Genomic DNA, 5019 nt, shown 5'->3' on the forward strand with positions numbered 1-5019 from the left:
CCCCGCCGCTCGCCTCCCGCCTCCCCGCTCCGCCCCGGCCGCGGCTGCTGCGGGCCGCGGGCCGCCCTCTACCAAGCCATGACCGCCACCATTAGGCAATATAACCTATGCAAATCAGCGCCGAGGCCTCTCCTCCGGCCCCGGCCCCGGCCCCCGCCCCGGCCCGGCCCGGCCCTTAGCGCCCGCCGGGGCGGACTTTGCCTCGCCGCCGCCGGGAGGCCCCGGGGGAGCGGCGGGGGCAGCGCCGGGCGGGACGGGACGGGGCGGACAGGAAGGTGGCCCTGAGCGCCCCAGCCCCGGCTGCCGTCGGGGGTCCCGGTGCCGGTCGCACCCCAGGAACGGGACACATTCCTGTGCTCGCACCCCCGGGGCCGGTGGGCTCGGCTCCCTCGGGCGCTGTGCCCTGCGCTGGAAGGAGCCCACGCTGAGACACCCCCCCCGGCTCACAGGGGAGATTTCCCCCCCCTCTCCCCCACCGTGCGGGGTCCCGCTGCCCAAGCCCTGGCACAGAGTGGGCACAGGCTGTGAGGGTCCAGCAGAGCACCCCCAAGCCGGGGGTTTCCAAAGGGGGTCGTGGCTCCTGCTGTGGGGCAGCTCTGGGGACAGGTTCGCTGCCATTTAGCTGTGCAGGGCATGGAAGGACACCCAGTTGGCAAAGGGGACACTGCAGGGACTGGGGTCGCAGAGGACACAAAGCCCCCATTGCCCCTTGGCAGCAGTCAGGGGTGGGAGCAGGGTTTGGGAATGGGCAGAGGAAGAGATCCAAGCTGGGCTCTGGGATCTGAACAAAACCTGCCTTTCCTAATGCTGTGTAGTGCACCCAGTCCCAAAGATCAACAAACTCATTTAAATCAAAGCAGGCACGGGACAAGAGGCAGCACGACACCCACAGCACGGTGTGGAGGGGTCTGGGACCCTGCAGGGGAAGGCAGGGCTGAAATCTCTATTTGTGACCACCCAGTTTCCCAAAACACTTCCAGTTTGTTATCCCAGTTCCTGCCGCTCTTGGCTGGCACCTGGACATCAGCCCTGGCAAAGGCCGAGAGCTTTAAACCCAACATGTCCAGCCCAGATTCGGACTTTTTCAGCACACTCATGTCACCTGTGCATCCCAAAACCCACAGAAAATCCTGCCAGCCACCAGCACCCACTGCAAACCCTGAGCCTGGCCCCAGAGCCCCACGGGAGCCGAACTGCTGGTCCCTGACACCACTGGCCACGGGTCCCCTCCCAGCAAAACACCCCAGGGAGCTGGTGGCACTTTGGCTTCCAACAGAGGGAAGGGAAAAGCCCCACGGCTCAGCTGGGAACAGCCTGCGCCTGCCAGCAGGAGTGTGTTGGGAGCTGCACGGACTGAACAGGCTGCTGCAGTCCATAAAACCATTCCTGCTCTGTGGAGCAGGAGCAGCCTGAGGCCAGGATGGCAGAGCAGCACCCTCAGAGTCCCCCTGCCCTTTGGGGTTGGGGGGCAGAGCCACAGCCAAGCATAGGAGGCCAAAGCTCAGGGGTATCCCAAAGGGAAATCCCAAAGGGAGATCCCAAAGGGAGATCTCAAAGGTCTCCATGTGTTGGGAGTTTGTGGGTGATCACGCAATGGGCACACAGCAGCCTGTGCACAACCTAGAGAAGATAGGACTGAAAAATCCCAAAAAGCCCCTGAGGGCTCCCAGCCCGGAGCCCTCAGCCCAGCCGAGCAAATTCCCAGCTCTGCTCCCACGTGCTGAGGCTGCTCAGTCGAGGAGGCAGCGGCAGCTCCCTCACACCCGTTTTTGGATCACGTGAATCCTTGCTCTGCTGCCTTGCAGTGAGGATGAGGGGCTCCTCAGCTGTGCTGTGCCTGGCACCCAAAAGTATGTAGGATGCAGGGACCAGGATTCTGGGTGAGTGTCCCCCCTGTGCCCTACTCTCCTGTGAGGGTGAGTGGTTCATGCCCACCAGATCTTTGCACCCATAGGTGCTCTCATCCTTCACACCACAGCAGGTCCCTGATCACCCCAAAACTCCCCTGATCTCAGGGGATGGAGGAGACACCAAACCACTCTCCCACCCTTGGGGCTGGGGGACTGTGCAGAGCCCACACTGCCCCTGAGCAGCCACCCACTGCCCCCAGGACATAGGTTCCCACCGCTGCCCCTCCACAGACAGGCTCCTGCCCGGGGCAGACTTTGTGGGAGGCTCCACAGGTGCCGGGGGAAGGGAAGAGCTGGGCTGAGCGCCCAGACCCCCCCGGCACGGGCTGTGACACCCCCCACCCTGCGCTGGCCTGGGAACAGCCTGGCTCCTCTTCTGAGAAGGTCTCCTTTCCCTTTCAAGTGGGCTGGTGAGCTTTGACTTGGTCTTTGCACAGGCTTCATGGCATCGCATGATAATCATGTTCTGTCACAGTGGGTGACCTGGACCTTGTCCTGTTTCCACACATTTAGAACCACCTGGCTAATGAAGTGGATATCGTTTTCTGGTCCATCTCTCTCACCCTGTTGCTCTTCCCCCTTCCTCCACGCCCCGCTCCTCCGAGTGATGTCAGGAGCCTCTCTGCAACCGGCCCTTTCCCATCGTTGTCCGGCACAGCTCATTAACTCCTCTCAGCAGAAGAGCTCGGTCATTACGGCTCGGGGGGCCGTGGGTGCCCCGGGGGCTGGGAGCACATAGTTTCCCAGCATCGGGAGCATCAGCCCGAGCTTTCAGCGGGAGGTGGCTGAGGCTGGGAACGCAGGGCAGCTGCACAGGGTGGGTTTTTTAAGTTGAGCACGCTCTGCTCTGCCCCTCAACGATCCAACGCCACTGGTTTGCATCCAGCCCGCGCTGGCCATCAGCTCCCAGGGCTGGAGCGGCCTCACCTCCCGCTCCCCATCACTCCCAGCACCTGAGAGGCTCCAAGTACCAAACCAGCAGCTCATCCCATCCCAGGCCATCCTGGAGCAACTGCCTCGACCAGGCCCAGGCCATCCCTTACTCACAGCCAAATCCTCCATCACGGAGGGACCAGCAGCGGGGTCAGCAGGGCCAGCGTTTGCCCCGAGCACTGGCCACCATCAGTGCCAACCGTCACCGCCGTGGCCAGCACGGGGTCAGCCGCGGGCACAGCGCTGGCACGGGGGACTTTGCTCCTGGCACCGCACGGCCGCGTCTCAGCCAGAGGAACCGGGTGCCAGGGCACCCCCACGTCCTCGCTGGGGCAGCCTCGTGCCCACCCTCTCACGGGCAGCGCTGGGGACACGGGAGCCGCGGGACCGGCGGGGATTTTCCCCGTGAGCCACCGCGGCGGGCGCAGCGCCGTGACTCACACGGCACCGGCACCGGGGGATTTCTGCCACGGACACACTTGTGCATTTCGGATCTGCCCCTCATTTTTTTCCTTACTGTTTCATTTAACGCCTGAGCGCGTGCAGACACCGCCTCTGACCTCGCGGGCAGTGGGCAAGAGAGTTCCCACCAAAACAGGGCCATTAAACCCCCTCACGGAGATTTTTTTTCTCCTCTGCCCCCACTTGCGCTGAGATTTTCGCATTCCCTGCCTGCCTCCGCCTCCCCCACACCGAGAGGTGACGTAATGTTTTGAAGCCTTCTCCCATCCCCACCTTTATTAAATATGACCCGCGGTTGATCCCCGCGCGGGGCGAAGGGAAGCTGTGGTTTCGGGAGGGATCAGACATGAAAGGCAGAGCTGCCCGCCCCGTGCAGGGCTCGCTCAGCAGGGCCACGGGGAGCCCTCGCACCCACCGCCCCAGTACCCGCAGCCCCCAGCACTGCAGACCTGGTGGGATGGTGGTGTGGGTGCCCCTTTCACCCTCCGAGGGCGGTTGGAGCTCCTGGCACTCTGGTTTGGGATATAAATGCTCTTGCTCCCCCTCTCTCCGAGGTGATGGATGGAGCTGTGGCTCTCCCCCTGCAGGGATTTTGGGACAGGGGCTCAGTTCCAGGGGTCTGGTGGCCCAGCTGTGGGCTGAGCCCTGCTGTGCCTGTCCCCCATCCCAGCCACCAGCTGTCACCCGTGGTTCCCAGCACAGAGACTCCAATGACACCCTGCAGACCCCATCACTGGCTATGCTGCACAACCTGCTTGGCTCCCAGGGAAAGGATGTGTCCAAGGTGTCATGGAGCTGCAGAGCTCCAGCTTTGGCGTGGAAACAACCCTTGTTCCACCCCGCTCCAAGCACAGGGAACCCCAGGTGAACCCAGGCATCATCTGGGAAGAGACACTCCAGGGCTGCTCAGCCTTGAAGGGGATGGATTTCTCCCCATCTGGTGTCCACCACGGTCTGGTCTCACCTGACAGGAGCTCTCGGGCAGGGCTGGCACGAGGTGGGCTTTGCTCACAGTCCCCGGCCTGTCAACAGTGCCAACACCGGGGGCACAACTGGGAACCCCACATGTTGCCCCTCAAGCCATGTGGGTGCACCCACACTGGGGACATCCCTCACCCCGCTGCCCTCATCCCCAGCCCCGCAGATTCACCCGGCACAGCTCTCCCAAACGGAGGGAGACGAGGCAGGAGCTGGGGCTGGAGCAGAGGAGGGACAGGAGCCACCCAGGACTTGCCGGGGGCTGCAGGGACGGGGCACAGGGTGGGCAGGAGGACACCCGGCAGCAGCGTTTGTCTGTCACACCGGTAATTAATGTTTCTCCCTTACACTTTGCAAATAACTCGCGACTCTCTTTGTCTGGTGATAAATGGCCCCTTTGAAGTTCTCCCTTTCTCAAAAGCAAAGCAAAGAAACACTTTCATAATCCGTCTTCACCCTGTGCCGAGGCTCTGCTGCTCTTGGGGGCACAGGGGGTGCTGGTGGCCCCTCACCTGCAGGTGGGACCCCTCCGGAGCTGCTTGGTGTCCCCCTTACTCTGTCAGGGGCAGGAGGTGAGGCTCAGGATCACCTTGGCTCATCCCCTGCCCGTGGACATGACAATGTGTCCTTCTGCTCTGGCGGCCTGACCACCCCATCCCCTCCCCTGCAGCTGGCTCCCAGCCCACTCTGGGCCCCCTCAAACCCCTGCACCCCTCATTTTTAGAGCCTGGGGGCC

The sequence above is a fragment of the Neopelma chrysocephalum genome, unplaced genomic scaffold (genome assembly GCF_003984885.1).
Source record: "Neopelma chrysocephalum unplaced genomic scaffold, ASM398488v2 Primary Assembly neopelma1_132, whole genome shotgun sequence".
Classification (NCBI taxonomy): domain Eukaryota; kingdom Metazoa; phylum Chordata; class Aves; order Passeriformes; family Pipridae; genus Neopelma; species Neopelma chrysocephalum.